Source organism: Labeo rohita, unplaced genomic scaffold (assembly GCF_022985175.1).
Source record: "Labeo rohita strain BAU-BD-2019 unplaced genomic scaffold, IGBB_LRoh.1.0 scaffold_1621, whole genome shotgun sequence".
NCBI classification, from domain to species: Eukaryota; Metazoa; Chordata; class Actinopteri; order Cypriniformes; family Cyprinidae; genus Labeo; species Labeo rohita.
Genome location: NW_026127804.1, coordinates 7323 through 17104, shown reverse-complemented (window position 1 = coordinate 17104; position 9782 = coordinate 7323). Strand labels below are relative to the sequence as shown.

The 9782-nt window shown below is 37.1% G+C and overlaps 1 long non-coding RNA gene and 1 pseudogene across 1 annotated transcript; both read left to right on the top strand.

Moving 5' to 3' along the window:
- The first annotated feature begins 564 nt into the window (after positions 1-564).
- LOC127158660 (scavenger receptor cysteine-rich type 1 protein M130-like) overlaps positions 565-9782 on the top strand; it is a 16536-nt pseudogene continuing 7318 nt past the window's right edge.
- LOC127158658 (uncharacterized) lies at positions 3392-4358 on the top strand. The gene is made up of 3 exons (XR_007826231.1): positions 3392-3456; positions 4013-4075; positions 4286-4358. It is a non-coding gene; the product is annotated as an uncharacterized LOC127158658 (long non-coding RNA).

The following is a 9782-nucleotide window of genomic DNA, read 5'->3' as shown; positions in this document are numbered from 1 at the left end:
TCATCTGCTCAGGTAAACTGCTCCATACTTCACCATAATAAGCACCGTCAAAAAATTGTCCCCCCACCAACTCCAAAAGTTTGGGGTCAATAGGAAGTATAAAAAAAAACAAAAAAAAAAAAACAAAGAAAAGTCTTGTGTGTGCAAAGCCTTTATTTATTTGATCAAAATACAGTAAAAACTTTAATTCTGTAAATTATTGCAATTTAGAATAAATTTAAAAAAATTATTCTAATATGTGAATTTGGTGCTTAAGAAACATTACGGCTGAAAATGGTTGTGTTGCAGTGGGCAGTTTTGTTGTTGTTGTTGTTGTTGTTTTTGTTTTTGTTTTTTAAGCTTTTTTTTTTTAACTGTCATTTTTGATGAATTTGCCACATCTTGTCTGAATAAAAGTATTAATTTCATTTCAATAAAAAAAATAAATAATAATAAAATAAAATAAAAACTTGCCTCAAACTTTTAAATGGTATACACATGAACATACCCATGTATAATACAGTACATCAGTACATGTTTGTTTTTTTTTTCTATTGATCATTTTAATGATCGTTGTTCTTTCAGTAGTCAGGCTGGTTGGAGGTTCTCGCTGCTCTGGGAGGTTAGAGATACTTCATGATCAGACGTGGATGTCAGTGTGTGACGCTGCCTTTGACCAGCAGGATGCAGAGGTTGTGTGTAGAGAGCTGGACTGTGGGGCTCCTGTACAGGTGCTGGGAGCAGCTGCTTTTGGCAAAGGAGACACTCAGATGTGGACACAAGAGATTCAGTGCAGAGGAAATGAATCTCAGATTCACCTCTGTCCACATGAAACTGTCCACAACTGTTCACATGAAAACAGTGTTGGACTGGAGTGTGCAGGTTGGAGCTAATTTCTTCTTCAGATTCAAATCTCCAGTCTAAAAATGTAATTTACCCCCTCTCATAATGTGATTCAGTCACATTATAAGACTGTACTTTTTTTGTTCTCTATGTTCAATATACAGATAGTGTGAATGTGAGGTTGGTTGGTGGTCACAGTCGCTGTGCTGGTAGAGTGGAGGTTCATCATAGAGGTCAGTGGGGAACAGTGTGTGATAATGACTGGGATATGGTTGATGCTGTAGTGGTGTGTAGAGAACTGGACTGTGGAGAACCTGTAGATTCTCTGGGTGATGCTCATTTCGGACAAGGATCAGGACCAGGACCAGTCTGGAGTGCTCAAGTCCTAAACATAATATAACATCACCAGAAATTGTCCCCCACCAACTCCATAAAAAGTTTGGGGGTAGCAAGGTATTTGCTATACTTGTTGCCATTAAATAAAAAAATACTACCCCCCCCCCCAGGGGATTATTGGATGAACTGTCTTTACTGTCATTTTTAATCAATTTGCTGCATCCTTAATGAATAATAGTATTTTTTTCACTTAAAAAAATATGATTGAAAATATAATTGAAAACCTTTTTCCTTTACAGGCCTGACCTGACCTACTTCATAATCATACGTGGATGTCAGTGTGTGATGCTGCCTTTGACCAGCAGGATGCAGAGGTTGTGTGTAGAGAGCTGGACTGTGGGGCTCCTGTACAGGTGCTGGGAGCAGCTGATTTTGGCAAAGGAGATGCTCAGATGTGGATACAAGAGATTCAGTGCAAAGGAAATGAATCTCAGATTCACCTCTGCCCAACATCATCCTCACACAAACATGAAAACAGTGTTGGACTGATGTGTGCAGGTTGGAACTAATTTCTTCTTCAGATTCAAATCCCCAGACTAAAATTTGTTGTTACCTCCTCTCATAAAGTGATTTATTCACATTTTGAAACTGTGAATAAACTGTGAAGGGAATGTGGAGGTTTTCTACAATGGATCCTGGGGAAATTTATGTTACAACAAGATGGACAGAGACACAGTGAGTCTGATCTGTCAAGAGCTGAACTGTGGAAGATCTGGCAGTGAACCCAGTAATTCTGTGGGACTGAAGCCTAATAATTGGCTGGATTTTTTTAAATGTCGACGACATGACTCCACTTTATGGCAGTGTCCATCTTCACCCTGGGGTCAGAATAACTGTAATAATGAGGTGGCCAAGATCACCTGCTCAGGTAATATTTTAAACTATTTAAATTCATTGATATTTCTATAAATATAAAGGTCATTTTTTAAAGAAATGTAGTAAATAAATTCTGAAAGAAATAATAAATTATTTTAAATTATTTATGAAACTGATTATATTATAATCTAAGAGGAGGAAAGTCACGAGTCTCTGCGGAGTCGTCTGACATGTTCAACATCTCCTCACCGGAGACAGTGTTCAAGTAAGTTTATTTTACAACAGACTGGTTGAAATATTTATTACTTTTCACTGTCTAGCTGACACATCTTTGAAAAGATTTGTAATGAGTAATCAGACTCATTTCTGTGACAAACCTCAAAGAATAAACCAAGTGCAGGCAGAGTAAAATTGGAGGTTAGAAAAACTGGAGGTGTTGCTCAAATTGATTACAGCGTATTTAGTATATGTGCAGTTAAATACTGTATTATTTATCTCCCACTTTAATTTTAATTAATAACAACTTTAAAGACCTCTAACTTCCTTCTTTAAAGGTTTTTTGTTGTAAATGTTGTGCTAAAACTGGTTAGTGCTGTTTGATATGTGAGTTTAGATCATGTTCCTCTCAGACTGAGTGGAGGGGAGGGCTGGTGCTCTGGGAGGCTGGAGGTGTATCATAACGCTGTGTGGGGCTCAGTCTGTGATGATCAGTGGGACATCAGTGATGCTCAGGTGGTCTGCAGGCAGCTGGGTTGTGGAGCAGCACTGAGGCCTGATGGGAATTCAGTCTTTGGTGCTGGTGAAGGTGTTGTGTGGCTGAAAAAAGTCGAGTGCAGAGGGAATGAGATTCACCTGTGGGACTGTCCTCTCTCCCTGAAAAACCACACTGACTGTGTGTGATCAGTCATGTGTTGTGAAGTGACAGCAGGTTTGTCTGTCTACACTCACAGCTCTCGCTGACTGGTACACATAGGGTGAATGAGATCACACCAGCAGTATATGAGGATATCTTCACTGGTGGACTAATACCAGACTGTGAGACAGGTGCTGATGCTCTTCTGTACTTAAGTTGTACTTCTCTCTCTGTAATTCTGCAGTGTGCATAGTAATATATACAGTACCTTCAGTTTTGTTTTAAGTGTCACAACACTGATTTCATGTTAAATTTGTAGACCACACACCAGAGGGATATTATGATGTCATTGCCAGTGGACAGAACTATGATACTGAAAAAGGTGATTTTATTTTGATTTAATATCTTTAAGGTGAAGGCCAGCTCAGATATAATAAAATGCTGTTTTATCAGCTTATTGTTATATTTAAGAGCCTATAATGTTGTGTGTGTTTCTGTGTGTGTAGTGGACACAACAGAGGATTATGATGATGTCATCATTAATGGACAGTGCTCTCACAGTGTAACAGGTGAGTCAGGCAGAACTTAATTTTTTAACAGTTTTTTAACGGGGGCAGCCGTGGCCTAATGGTTAGGGAGTTGGGCTTGTAACCAAAAGGTTTGTTCGAGTCCCAGGTCCGGCAGGGATTGAAGGTGGTGGGAGTGAATAACCAGTGCTCTCTCCACCCTCAATACCATGACTGAGGTGAGTCCCTTGAGCAAGGCACCGATCCCCCAACTGCTCCCCGGGCGCCGCAGCGATAGCAATATGGCTGCCCACTGCTCCGGGTGTGTGTTCACGGTGTTTGTGTGTGTTTGATCACTTCTCACTACTGTGTGTGTGCACTTGGATGGTTTAAATGCAGAGCACAAATTCTGAGTATGGGTCACCATACTTGTCACGTCCTTTCCTTTCCTTCCTTTCCTTTAATTAGTTTCAATGATATATCAAACATGTTTATACCATTAATGAATCATAATGGCTATATCAGTTGTAATCTAACAGTCTGTCATGAGTAAACAGGGATCTATAATATGACACAAGATCAATGTGTACTGAATGATTTTTATTGTACATGTGTAAAGAGGGAGATCAGGAGGAGTATGATGATGCATGGAGTATCACTGAAGATGTGAGAAACCTGTTAGGTAACATTTTTGCCTTATATTTTGTACATTCATTAAATATATAAAGCATTATATATTAAGAACACACCTTGTTCGTGATTAGTACATATTACAGACACGAAACTATGAAATTATTTAACTAGTAGTTTGCTGATTTAAAATAAATGAACTCCATTTGAAATACTGATGCAGTCATAACGTTAAACAATTTTTTGCCTTTTTTTAATACAGACTATGATGATGTGGGGGAGGAGTTGAACAATGAGGGAGGGGCTGTATGACTAGCCACACCCACTGCCACTGTCACACTTTAGTTTTTTTTTGTTTTGTTTTGTTTTTTTGAGGGTTTTTTTTATATATATGCTAGTTAAATATGGTCAAGATGAACATAAATCTACATCAACAGAATCACTGTTAACATAATAATTTCTAATTAACATATCAGGATAAAGTGTTTCTACACTTCTGTACATCCTCTTTTATATGATGTTTACATAAATGTTATTCAGTGGCTGTCGTCCTAAAAATACAGTTGCATTACATTGTGGAATGCAAAAATTAAATGTTTTACCCCCCCAAAAAATGATATATGATATGATGTATGATAAAAATACTTAATCAAACAGCATTTCAGAATTTGATCATCCAAATAAAATATAGGAGTTTGTTAAAGTTGCACCAACTTGCTTGTCATTTTGAATTGATATCCATGTTTTCTATTAAACAGTTAAAATTTAGACTATGTGCATGCAAATTTTTGTTGTGTGTGTGTGTACTTGTTTTTGCTACATTGTGGGGACCAAATCTCCCCACAAGGATAGTAAAACCTGAAATTTTTAATCATTTACTATTTTTGAAATTATTAAAAATACTAAATGATGTTTATCTGAAAGTGTAACATGTTTTCTGTAAGGGGTAGGTTTAGGATTAGGGTTGGGTTAGGGGACAGACAATATCGTTTGGTCAGTATAAAATCTATAGAAGTCTTTGGAAAGTGTGTGTGTGTGTGTGTGCTTGTTTATGCTACATTGTGGGGACCTGAAATTTTTGACATTGTGGGGACCAGCCTGTATAATATACTGTTTAATATACCAGCCTGTATATTATATACTGTTTGTAGAGTATAAAAACCATTTATGGGAATGTCCCCATAAAACATGGAAAGAACATGGGAAGAAGGTCTCTGGTTTGAGTCTCGGAACCAGGAAGTTTTTTTGTGTTGAGTTTGCATGTCCCAGCAAACACGTTAATGTGGAGCCCACATGGGTTTTACATGGGCTACAGGGGTACAGAGTGGAATTTTAACTGGGCCCCACTTGGGTGACCCAGCTAGGACCCACATGGGTGAACCCAGGTGGGCTCCCCATGTGGTTCCTAATTGGGTAATTAATAAGAAGTGTGTGCATGGGCTCAAAATGGGCTACACATGGGATCCTATTTGTTTTATCAAATATAAGTGCAAATATAATTAATCTAGTATAAGGTGATTACATGGATATATATTTCACATATGTGACCCTGGAGCACAAAACCAGTCATAAGTGTAGATTTCTCGAAATTGAGATTTATACATCATCTGAAAGCTGAATAAATAAGCTTTCCATTTATGTATGGTTTGTTAGGACAATATTTGGTCGAGATACAACTATTTGAAAATCTGTAATCTGAAGGTGCAAAAAAATCAAAACACTGAGAAAATCGCCTTTAAAGTTGTCCAAATTAAGTTCATAGCAATGCATAAAATTAAGTTTTGATATATTTACGGTGGGGAATTTACAAAATATCTTCATGGAACATGATCTTTACTTAGTATCCTAATGATTTTTGGCATAGAAGAAAAATCTATAAATTTGACCCATCCTATGTATTTTTGGCTATTGCTACAAATATTCCCGTGCAAAATAAGACTGGTTTTGTGGTCCAGGGTCACATATGTGTCTTTAAAATTATTTTGTTGTGGTTTTGACACTTGGATTACTTAATTTAATCAAAATCTAAATATTCCCCTCCTTTTTTTCCAGTGGTTCCAACACTCATGCATTTCTACCTTATTTTCCATATTTTCCCTCTTATTTCTGTTGCCAATGCCTGACGATAATGTTGTATGTCTTGGTGTTCTCTGCGCCCTCTAAAAATAAAATACACAAAAAAAGCTCATATTTAAACTGCAAAGTTTGGCACTGGGCTGTGTGCTCGTGATACAGGAAGATTACAATGTTGATGTCCAATGGCTAATATAGCAGATAAGCCAGTGTAAGCAAATATAGTGTAAATAAGGTACGTTACCCCGCTGCAGGTGCCAGCATTTTAACAGTAATCTGATTGCAATTACTGCAAATTAGCCAGTAATTTGAGTCTATGATGTGTATTTTAGATCATGTTCCTCTCGGACTGAGTGGAGGGGAGGGCCGGTGCTCTGGGAGGCTGGAGGTGTATCATAACGCTGTGTGGGGCTCAGTCTGTGATGATCAGTGGGACATCAGTGATGCTCAGGTGGTCTGCAGGCAGCTGGGTTGTGGAGCAGCACTGAGGGCTGATGGGAATTCAGTCTTTGGTGCTGGTGAAGGTGTTGTGTGGATGAACAGAGTCGAGTGCAGAGGGAATGAGATTCACCTGTGGGACTGTCCTCTCTCCCTGAAAAACCACACTGACGACTGCCACAAAGAGCATGGTGGACTCACCTGTGTAGGTCACAGAAAAACACAAACATATGGTATTCATTTTAGATCATTTTAAGTCATGGTTTTGAGTGTGTTTGTGTATTTTTTGACAGATTTGTCAGATTTGCTAGTGTCCACTCCTGCCACAACATCAGCTTCTCCTCCAGTTTCTTCTCCAGTGCGCTTAAAATCAGTTTCTCCTCCACAAACTCCTCCAGCAGCGTCTCTCTCTGTCCTCCCAGTGCTTGTGATTGTACTGGTAGTTGTGCTCTTACTGCTCTTAGTGCCACTGCTTATACTGATTCAGCAGAACAGAGTGATGAGGAGAGGTAGGAGAGATCCAGAGACTGTCATATTGTGTCTTATTCAGTGTGTGATCAGTCATGTGTTGTGAACTGACAGCAGGTTTGTCTGTCTACACTCACAGCTCTCTCTAAGAGGAGACACAGGATGACGACTGAGGCTGTTTATGAGGAGATTCAACACAGACCCACTAATAGACAGAGTCTCTTCACTCAGAGGGGTGAGTAAGTAGTGTCTGATTTATGGAGATTAACAGGGTAAATATGGAGTAAATATATTACTTTGTGTGCACTTTTTTTAAAATGATGTAAGGTTAGTGTAATGATCCAAAGTAAGTGGGAATTTTGGTTAATTTAATATTGTGAACGTGCGTCTGATGGTTCTACTCCTCCATAACAGGAAGTGTCCGTTCAGAAGAACAGCATTCTGCATATGAAGATGCTGATGAGCTTCTTTCAGGTTAGAGGATTTAAGTATACAGTAATAATGTCACCTGCACCACAGAGAAATCTATGTATATCATTTTAAAATATTCACTTGTTAAGTTATCTTAGCAGAGTTTAAATTACATCATTCAACACATACAGTAATACATGAGATTTTATTTAATCTTTTCATTTATCTTTTTGTAAAGCAAAATCTGGAGTAGCAGTCACAGCTGACTACTATAATGACTCCATCATCGCTGAAGGCCCAACAGGTCAGAGCCTTGGTTCACTGATCACAGTGATTTCACTTCATTAAATACTTTACTGGGCTTGTGAACAGTAATTCAGTTTCTGGTTATTCTCTCTTTTCTTTTAACTTTTTTATTAGAGCAAAAAATCACACCTGAGAATTACAATGATATAATCACTGTTGGACTGAGACATCGTGCTACAGGTTTGTTTCTTTTGATTATATGTACATTTTTTAACCACAATATATTTAAATGTATTTTAATTTCAAAATCCCCAATTTGTCCATTTAATGGATGCATTTCATCGTTCATTATTTTGTTGTAGATGGCTTACCAAAAGTCTATGATGATATCGTCATTGTACGACAGTTCTCCAAAGATAAAGGAGGTGTGGGTTTCAGATTACTCCCTTGTATATAGGATCAGTTTTTTCCTCTTGTTTTTTCTGTAAGTATAGTGGCATATAAACTATGTAGACTATTTCTTAATCTAAATAATAATAGCCACATTTCTATCAGAGGGTTTTAAGAAGGAATATGATAATGTGAAGAATGTCTGTGAGTGACATGGCTTGTATGTTATTGACATTTTTTTTTAAATCCTACACTAAGTCATTTTTATTTAGTGTTTGTAATATTTCATGATTTGTTTCTATGGTCATTTAAATTGATTACTAATACGGATGCATTCATTATTATACTTAAAAGTAATTAGTAGTGATTATAATACATTCTGTATGGAGAAAATGAATTTGATCTTGTCTTCTAGACTATGATAATGTTGGGGAAGAGCCTGGAAACATTGAGGGACTACATAACTGAAAGCACACCCACTGTCTCAAATGCTTTTTATTTTAAAAGATTTTTTAAAAATGTAAGATGTCCACAGTTTAAGTGGCTCTATATACTGTATGTTTTAGCTGCAATCCACCAATGTTTTATGTTACATTTTGTATAGAATTCTCCTAAATCAATTGCAATTTGTAAGAGAAAGAAGTTCTTTCATTTTCATAGCCTTTTTCAAAATGTTTGACTTTCTCTTTTTAGACATTTTTTCAAAACAGTAAGTTTTTGCAGTCGCATTGCATTTAAATATTTCATTATCACTTTAGAAATGTGAGAGAATGAAGAAACATTTTTTCCTAACATTCAATCATTTTGTATATGGTTGTTCTATGAGTTGTTCTATGAGAATTCTTCCATCTGTAACAGTTCACAGCATATTCAACTTTTGTTAATTATTATTATTGTCATTACTTTTAAATGTAGACACACCACTGGACTTTTTATTTTGCTGGAATTTTCTTTTGGATAACCTTCAGTGCTGATATAATAAAGATTTTAAAAAGAGGCCCTGTTTGTTTAATATATGTCTATATATATGCTTCTAATCTTGTTTTAAATTGCTGTCCATGTTTTCTATTAAAATCTATATGCATGGATTTTTTTCTTCCTGGTTCTTGAGCTCTACCTCTTTCTGAATTTAATGGAGATCAAGAATGCTGACAAGACAGCTTTCCTTGACTCCTAGTTCTCCCCCACAGGCTTGTTTGGCCCTGTGATCGGTGGCTTCGCCGAGTGTTTTACTGCGGTCCCGACCCTGAGCCGGTCAAAGCTCTCAGAAGTGAAGAGGGGAAGGTAAAATCGCTTTCAGATTTCATTTCATTCTAGCCTAAAATCAAACAAGAGCAGTTCTAAACCTAAATCAAACACACAGAGCTTCTTAGATAACTGCTGAAACCACCTTATTTAAAATATTTTATTTTTTAAATTGATAATTGAAGACATTTTTTTGTTTATGCTAATCTAGAAATAACATGGTGAAAGAGAGCACAACCAATGATGATGCCAGTAGGCCTACTGCTTTTCTGTAGATGGCATCAGCACAGCATATTAGCTCTTCGGGGTGGAGTTCAGCCTCATTAGTTAGTACATGTCAGTGAAAGAGGATAAAAAATGTATTGTTTGTTTGTTTGCCATAATATGCCAGTAGCTGAGAGTTCTCCATTGTTCGTCAGGTAGGAGGAACATTTTCTGAACGTCATTGTTGTAAAGGCTCCTTTAAGAGAGAGCTTTTATTCTGACAT